This window comes from Otolemur garnettii, unplaced genomic scaffold (assembly GCF_000181295.1).
Source record: "Otolemur garnettii isolate 467f Iridium unplaced genomic scaffold, OtoGar3 scaffold00005, whole genome shotgun sequence".
In the NCBI taxonomy this organism is placed as follows: Eukaryota; Metazoa; Chordata; class Mammalia; order Primates; family Galagidae; genus Otolemur; species Otolemur garnettii.
Window position 1 is genome coordinate 26,130,995 of NW_003852400.1, and position 9,403 is coordinate 26,140,397.

Sequence of the window (9,403 nt, forward strand, 5' to 3'; positions counted from 1 at the left end):
CCGCGGCTCGACGCCCCCTCCCGGTGGGACCCCCGACCGGTTCTCACCTGGTGCGGGGCGGGGCGGGGATGCCGGAGTGAGTCTCTCTCTCTACTCCCAGGGGTCTTTCCCGGACCCCCATCTCCTGAGGTATCCGTGGCTCGCATCTGCCGCCCGGAGTGACCCCGCCCCTGCTCTCCGCAGGTGTTCCACGTGTCCATAGCATTTGCGTCACAATGACCTGGCTGACAGGTGAAAGCCACAGCGAACACCCCAGGGTTTCCTCTGCGTGTGGTTTAGGGTGTGCCCTTTGCTTCCAGGTCAGATTTCTGTAAGGGAATAGGGGACCTTCAGGACCTTAATGCCAAGTTAAGTTACTGGGGCTTTTACCTTGAAATCAAATTTAGACTTAAAGAAAAATGGCCGCATTTGAAAAACAACATATAGTCAGTTTCTTTTTTTCATTTTCATCTATTCTTATATTTTTAATATTTAAATTATTGACATTATAGCAGTTTCATCTTCTCTTATTTTTTGTCACCAGGTAAGAACCAACCCTTTGTTTCTGGATCACCCTGCAGTATACAGATCACAGGAGGAAAAGTGTTGGAATAAGTGCCTCCTAACTGATGTGAAATCCCAATGTGCCGTGGTTCCATTCCTGGCTGTGTTGTATAATTATAAATAAGTTCATCAAGTAGTCACTGGTTGAAACAACAGGATGAAAAGAAAGTTATTGAATACTGATGCAAACAAATCTGAGATCCATAGTAACCAATATGGATGGGGTTGCTCACTATTTGCTGAGTAAATACTGTATGCTTTCCATTTAATCTTTACAGCAACCCTTTACTATAGGTATAAAGAGATTCTTGACCAGGGGTTTGAATATGAACCAAGAGACTTAGATTAATGTCAAGATAGCATATGTTGGCTCAGTGCCTGTGGCTCAAGTGGCTAAGGCGCCAGCCACATACACCTAAGGTGGTGGGTTCGAATCCAGCCCAGCCTCCAAACAGCAATGACAGCTGCAACCAAAAAATACCTGGGCATTGTGGTGGGCACTTGTGGTCCCAGCTACTTGGGAGGCTGAGGCAGGAGACTCGCTTGAGCCCAGGAGTTGGAGGTTGCTGTGAGCTGTGATGACACAGTACTCTACCCAGGGTGACAGCTTGAGGCTCTGTCTCAAAAAAAAAAAAAAGCATATGTTGTCAGGATCGGTAGAGAAAAATTATAGAAGATGTTGACATTTTATTAGAAAGGGAAGAAGATGGCACAGCCCCACGGATTTATGTAATTTATAAAGTTACTCTTTGGGGATTCTGTGTGTCACAGATTTGAGCCTGTTCCAGTATAACACAAAATATGGCATTGAGTAAACATCAGGCCCTTGATAAATGTTTATTAATAAACAAATATTGAATGAATACGGTCTACAAAATAGGAAATTATTGAAAAACTAAGATACAATCCTGTAAGGGTACATGTGAATCTAATTGTAGAATATAAATGTCTTAACACAATAACTAAGAAAAAGACATGAAGGCTATGTTAACCAGTGGATGAAAGTATTTCAAATTGTATACAGAAACAGTACACTGTACCCCATGATAGTATTAATGTACACTGCTATGATCTAATTAAAAAATTTTTTAAAAAAGAAAGAAGAACTTTCTTCTATAAATACAGGAAAAATTTTGGGAGAGAAAAGCATTGCTCCTATTTATATGACTTTAAGAAACCTTCAAACCAACCTAGTAACAAGCCAAATGATTTTGCTGTTTGTAAGAGTCTTTAAATAAGAAACAAAGACTTCTTTCAAAAGAAAGATAATTAAGATTTTATTTTAAGATATACACTTGATTCCAAGAACTGCTAACTAATATGTAAAGATATATTACCAAGAATTTAAAAGGAATAGGATAATTTTTTTTAGCAGAATGGAATGCATCTGAAGTACTCCATAAATACATTGACCGACTGTATTATTAGTTAATTAAAGCACTAAGAAAGGAATAGATCACACAGAAAAGTTTTTCCTGACTCTGTAATGTTCTTCTTTCCACCAGTAGTGATTTACTAGGTACATGAAAATGTGTAAGAAACCCCATTAATCAAAGCCTGGCTTGGAGACAGATATTTACATTTGTTACAAGACAGCAACTTGAATGGCAGGTTGCTTATAGGATATTCAGAGCATCTCCTCAAAATGGACATGATTGGAACAAAACCGTGGAGGGGAAGAAAAGGAAAAAGCTGATATGTAACTAATTACTCAGGTTCTCTTTTACCTTTCTAAAGACCAAGGTATATAACAACCTGTCACAGAGGCTGAGTGGCTTCAAAGGCTGTGTCTAAAAACAAACAAATAGGTGATACAAGCATTATCTAGTCAACATGGCACTGAAATTCACTGAGAGAAAGAAGAAAAAACTTTAATTCTCATCAGTCTTATTTTTGTCCTAACAGAACGATATTTGAGGAAGGCAAAATAAATTCCCGCTTATTCTGTATCACCACAGTGATTGCTTTTCCTTACAATTTAAAAATCGTTCTAACTATAACACTTGTTTGTTTCTAGGTATGAAGTTGTTGAGTCCGTTTTGCAGAGCACCCACAAGGTGGTAGGAAGAACCTGAAAGAGTTTCTAAGAAAAATGGCTACTGAAAGATGGGATCTGTAATTAGAAGGAAATAAGGTACATTTTCCAGGGTACAATGGGATGACAGACTTTTCCATAGAAAAAAAATCTTACATATTCAATACAATAAAATTTTTGAAAATGTCCCGGTGTCAAAATGTGCTAATAGGACCACATGAGTTAAGATTTGTGTGAAGCTGCTGTTAATAAGAACAGAAATAATAGGGGAGTAAATGAGAAAGGGGTAATCTTCTCTCACTTAAGAGAAATTGGAAGGTAGGCAGTCTGGGACGGGTATGATCTCTACTATGTCATCAGGATGTTAGTCTTTCTTTGTTCTATTCCACCATCTTTAGCAAAGTGATATTGTTTAAGGCAAATCCAGTAAAATACGTAGAGAAATCAGAACCTTCTTATACACTGTTGATGGAAATGTAAAATGGTGTAGCCACTTTGTAAAATGGTCTGGCAGTTCTCAATTAAACATAGTTACTGTAGGACTCAGAAATTCCACTCCTAGGTATATACCAAAGAGAGACGAAAACCTAGGGCTACACAGAAACTAGTACATGAATGTCTACGGTAACATTACTTAAAATAATCAAAAAGTCAGACAGCCCAATTGTCCAGTAGTGGATTAATGAATTTTTAAAAAGTAGTATATTCATACAATGCAATATTATTCAGTCATGCAAAGGAATGAAATACTGATACATTCTACAACTTAGATAAATCTTGAAAACATTCTGTTGGGCCAAAGAAGGTAGTCACGAAGTCCATAGATTACATCATTCCATTCATACGAAAATCCAGAATAGGGAAATCCCCTGAGACAGAAACTAGATTAGTGATCATTTAAGGAGAAATTACGGGAGGATAGGACTCTGTCTGAGGTGTTGGCCTGAGATGTTGAAAATGTTCTGAAATTGGCAGTGGTGATGCTTATCTGTGAATATACTAAAAAACATTGAATTGTGCATTTTATAGTTCATGTGAATTATGTCTCAGTAAAGCTGTTTAGAAGTAAAACAACTGGTGTTCTTAAATATTTTATTGATGCACACACACACTGAGAAAATTCAATATCTTTTTCTTTTTCTTTTTTTTTTTTGAAAATTCAGTTTCTTTCCCAGGAATAGTTGCAGGATAAGATGAACCCCATTATTCGCAAATTTCTTGATGCTGTACAAATTCTACTAAAACTGAAAAGCTAAATATGAGGGAATCGGACAGAAAAAACCTGCTTAGGGAAGACAGAAATATCTCAGGTCCATCCATTTCTTTTACACCTATGCTATAAAAGAAATTTCCTCTTGCACAAATATTTACAAGTATCCTCTAGTGTTATAACATCTCAGCCTTCATAGCGATCCTTGTTTTAATGAATGGAGAAGCAACCTGTTCACCTAGTTGAAGACCGTTGAAGACACCTACTACAGACAATAAGTGTCATGGAACTGGACTTAATAACAAAGGAATGAAATGGTACTTTGTCCTGAGAAACTAATATTAATCGAGGATACCACTGAAGGTAAAACACAACCAACTCTCCCTACCCCAACACCTGCCCCCATCTGTACCGGCGATAAAAACCAAAAGGAAAGCAAAAGTAAAAAAATAAGAATCCTGGCCCCAAGGCCCCAAGTTTCTACCTTAATTCTTAAAAAGAACACAAATTTCTGAGACATTTTCAAATAATTGTAATTATACTTTATATTGTGTGAACAATTTACTTAGAGAAGCAGTTCATGTAGGAAATTAGTTTTTCAGGAGCTGTTTCCTGATGCCTTTGGGATACTTTTAGCTATGTAATTCTAAGGCTCTTTAGTGTTTGCCAGTTGACTTTCCCCTCTATTCTCTCTTAGATAATCTAAAATGAATTAGATTAGCAATGTACTTGTCTAATGTGACTAGAATAGTGTCATATTCCTAATACATAGGAATATATATATATATATTATTTATTTATTTATTTATTTTGGCCAGGGCCGAGTTTGAACCTACCACCTCCAGCATATGGGACTGGTGCCATACTCCTTTGAGCCACAGGCACCACCCTATATTTATTTATTTTAAGTAGAACTTGACCTGTGGTCCCAGCTACTCGGGAGGCTGAGGCAAGAGAATTGTCTAAGCCCGAGAGCTGGAGGTTGCTGTGAGTTGTGATACCACAGCACTCTACTGAGGACAATAAAGTGAGACTCTGTCTCAAAAAAAAGAAAGAAAGAAAAAAGAATGTTCTTCTAGTGCGTGAGCATGGGGTGTTTTCCATTTGTTTGTGTCATCAGTGATTTCTTTCATCAGTGTTTTGCAGTTCTCCTTGTAGACATCTTTCATCTCCTTGGTTAAATGTATTCCTCAGTATTTTACTTTCTTTGTAGCATTGTAAATTGTATTGAGTTTCTGGTTTGACACTCAGCTTAACTGCTGTTAGTATGTAGAAATGTTACTGCTTTGTGTACATTGATTTGGTAAGCTTTGGTGAATTTATTCATCAATTCTAGGAGTCTCTTGGTGGAGTCTCTAGGGTTTTCTAAATACAAACTCATATCATCAGCAAACAGGGATAGTTTGATGTACTCTTTCCTGATTTGAATGCCCTTTATTTCTTTCTCTTGCTTGATTGCTCTGCTCAGGACTTCCAGTATTACGATGAACCGAAGTGATGACAGCACTCACCCTTGTCTTCTTATAGTTTGTAGGGTGAATGCTTTCAACTTTTTCATATTCAGTATAATATCGACCATGAGTTTGTCATGCGTGGCTTTTACAATTTTAAGTATGTTCCTTCTATGTCTAGTTTGTTGAGGGTCTTTATCATGAAGTGGTGCTGGATTTTATTGAATGCTTTTTATGTATCAATTAAGACGATCATGTGGTCTTTGATTTTACTTCTGTTTATGCAGTGAATTACATATCTTGATTTGTGTATACTGAACCATCTTATATCCCTGGGATAAAAGCCGCATGATTATGGTGGATTATCCTTTGAAAGTGCTGTTGAATTCAGTTTGTTAGTATTTTGTTGAGGGTTGGATTTTCCTTCCTAAGTTACTTGATGTTCTCAACTCACAGCTCATAGAGGTTCCTCCTTAGTGTTTACTTTAGCCAGATTTATCAATGTGTCTTGGTGAAGGCCTTTTTGCAATGAATTTCCCAGCTGTTCAGTGAGTTTCTTGCATCTGGATATCTAAATCTCTAGAAAGACTAAGAGAGTTTTCCTCAATTATTCCCTCAAGTAGGTTTTCTAGACCATTTAGATTTTCTTCTTCACCCTTATTGGATATTTTTCATAATCTCATATTTCTCATAGACTTTGTTTATTCCTCTTGATGTTTTGGTCTTTATTTTTGATTGACTGGATTAATTTGAAAGAGTTATCTTCAAGCTCTGCAATTTGTTCTTCTGCTTAGTCTAGTCTATTCTCAAGTCTTTCCACTGCATTTTATATGTCCTTAGATGGATTTTTCATTTCCGGAATTTCTTTCTTTATTTTTAAAAAAATATAGCTATCTCTTCAGTAAAGTTTTCATTCATTTACTGAATTTTTTTTTTTTTTTGGAGTCTTTGAGTTGGTTTTTCATTTTCCCTTGGATTTCAGTGAGTTTTCTTATAGTCCACATTTGGAATTCATCTGTTATTTTAATATTTTCATTTTGGTTGAGAACCTTTACTGGAAAAGTAGTGTGATCCTTTCACTCTGATGTTTTATACTTCTGAAGTTCTTGCACAGATTCCCTCTCATCTGGAGCAGCTGTCACTTCTTTTTATTTTTATTTATTTATTTATTTATTTATTCGAGGCAGATCTCACTTTGTTGCCCTCAGTAGAGTTGGGTGAGTCTTCATTCAGGCTCTGTAAAGATAGGCACAAGAGCTATCTCAGCAGGGTTTGAGGGTCATTTCTCAAGCCACTGGGGAAAGCCACCAGGGAGGGGCTAAAGCAACCCCAGAAAGACAAAAGGTCTGTTTGCAAGGTAAGGATTGTCTGGGATTCACAGCTTGTCAGGCAGGAGTGGGTTTTGCTCTTTTCCCTGTTCCCATGCACCATGGATCTCATTTCAGAATCTGGTTGCAAGCAGCAGCCAAACTAGCAGAGCTCACCAGCAATGTTGCCACAAGCTGGGAGCTTTCCTGTCCAGGATCCCACCTCACACCAAAAGTACAGCTTCCCAGGGAGGAAAGGGATGCTTTGCAAGTATGCTGTGGCCCAAACCACACTGCACTCTCCTTTTAGTTCTTCCATGTGGGCTCCCTTGCCTCCCAAGATCAGTTCACAAGTCTCTTCTCCATGCCCACAAGTGACATAATCTAGTTCTGGGGGTATAGGATATAGCCAGCAGTTCTGTCCTCTGATCCCCCCAGTTTACATGGGAAAAGTGTGGTGGTCCTGAGTTGTCTGTGCAGCGGGAAGCAGGCTTAATGTCCCTCTGCCCTGGGATATGCCCTGCTTTGCTGGAGCAGCCAGGGGAGCAGTACTGGGAAGGGCTGATAAATAGGGAACTCACAATCTGAGCACTCCTTACTCTGTTGCAGGTCTTTAAGAGGAAAGGTGTGAGCCCCACTGTGGAAGCCTGGGTGTGGAGGGTGCATGGGAGCAGAAGTACTCATGCCAACCCATGTGGGAACTGCCATGTCAGTGGGTGGTGGATGGGAGGAGATGGAGAAGAGTCTGAATGGAGGAGAGCTGACACTATGATCCCCCGTGCCCACAGGGGCCCCTTGGCTTCTTGTACTCTCATTTCTTCTGAAGGCAGCCCACCCTGAATGTCTGAGCTCTGGGATCACACAGTTCCCCTGGGACCCAGTGGGCCCCTGTAGCTATCACAGACTCAGTAGGTGTTGGGAAATGTCTGTGTGGGTTCCAATGACAAGAAAACTGAAGGGCTGAACTCCCCAGGCAAGACAAAGGCAGGACAATGGTTAGGGAAGCAGTATGGCCCCTTCCGCCTCAGTCAGGCCTGTGGTGAGGGGGAGTGACCCTAATGGGGCTGGAAGCCTGGTGCTTGTTCTCAGGAAGCTCCCAGTTCATTGGTGGCAGCAGCATTTGGGATCGTGAGGGTAGAGAAGTGCTCCAGCAGTTCAGAAGCCTGCAGTTCGCAAGAAGTGTGAGGGGAGGAAAAGCAAACGTCCACACTTACCCTTCCTGTGGGGCTCCAAGTTCATTGGGGGTTGGTCTCTGCCAAAATCCTTTTCCTTTTTTTTCTGCTCCACAACTTCTTCCTATGGAATATCCAATAGGTTCTGATACTTTCCCTTAGAATTACACCTGGGCAAAGTTTTTTTCATTGAAATCTTTTCCTTCTTTCCGAAATAATCTGGCCACTGATGTCTCTGGCCAACCATCTTGCCTGACTTATAACTTAAAAGTCTTAATGTTGTTTATTCTTATATTTTTGAGTTTGTTGTGCTTCTTGGAGTTGTTGTTTTATAGTTTTAATTAAACTTTGAAAAACTTCAGCCATATGTTGGAATAGCCCACACAAAATTAAAGAGACCTGCAGAAAGGCATTGGGAGTTGGAAAGGCTAGGAGAGACTCTAGGAAACTCAGCACCTCCCTGGGGTTCTGAGGTTGTCCAGATTTAGGGGGAGGGAGGTCAGGGATATATTGACTTTCAGTGCGTAGCTATGGCTGTTTTATTTCCAAAATTCAATATGTCACTACTAAGATGGCCTATCATTCATTCAGTAAGCATTTGTTATTTCAGACTTGATATAACTGAGCCCTCCTAGCACTCTTTCTCCCTGTTATCTATGAAAGAAAGCCTAAAAACCTCAAAATTCTTTTGCATTCTTTCCTAGTGGTTTACCTCATGTACTTAATGGGTTGTTAAGTTCTGGTTCATTACAAGTCCAGAATTTACTATAAAAAATTACCGTTTGTTTATAGTGTCCCTCACTGGTTCTGTCCTTTTGTTTTAGTCTTACTGGCATTGACTTTCCAGCCCTCACTGCTTCTTACCTGGAACTTAAAAACTTGTTTCCACCTAAAACTGTGTATCTTAACCAATGCCAAGTTAGTTCAGAGGGTCACAATATAAATATTTTAAGTATTTACTTTTTGCAGTGACTTTATGCTAAGAATTGAGTGTGTAAAAGTGTGTGCATGCACGTGGTGGCTTGTGGTGGGATGGGAGATGACATATAAAATAATAAAAGAAAGAGCCCATGTCTAGGAGTTACTCTTTAAAAGAATAAACGATTTTGATGGCTTCAGTCCCAACTACAAAATTTGTTGAATTAATGAATGAAAAGTTTGTATGTAACTAGACTGTCTGAGGGTAGGATGTCTAGTTAGTTCTCTTGGCTTTGTTTTGGTAAAGTCTCTCCATTAATTTTTAAGTATTTTTCAAACCAATCTTTGATATTCAATACTATTATTTTATATGCTGATAGGACCATATAGACCATGCTGATATGGTCTCATATTCTCTATGATAGTTTTTCCAAACTTATTTTATCCTAAATATCAGATGAGCACTTTTGAAATATGTTCATTCACAGCCCCTTTCCAAATTAGAAACCTTTCTAGAGGGTCCTGAGACTGTATTTTTAACAACTAACTCAGGTAATTCTTATGCTCAAAAGAATTTGAAAACTCTGATCTATTGTAAGACTCAATAGGTATTATTTGAGGATAATTATTATATTTGAGCTTTGTAATTCCATGAGCATTAACTTGATGTTAAAACATCTAAACTCTAATCTCATTAATTACCATCTGGGTGATTGAAGCTAGTCTCGTTTTCCTCAAATGTTTTGTACATTAGAATCAAAGGGGAG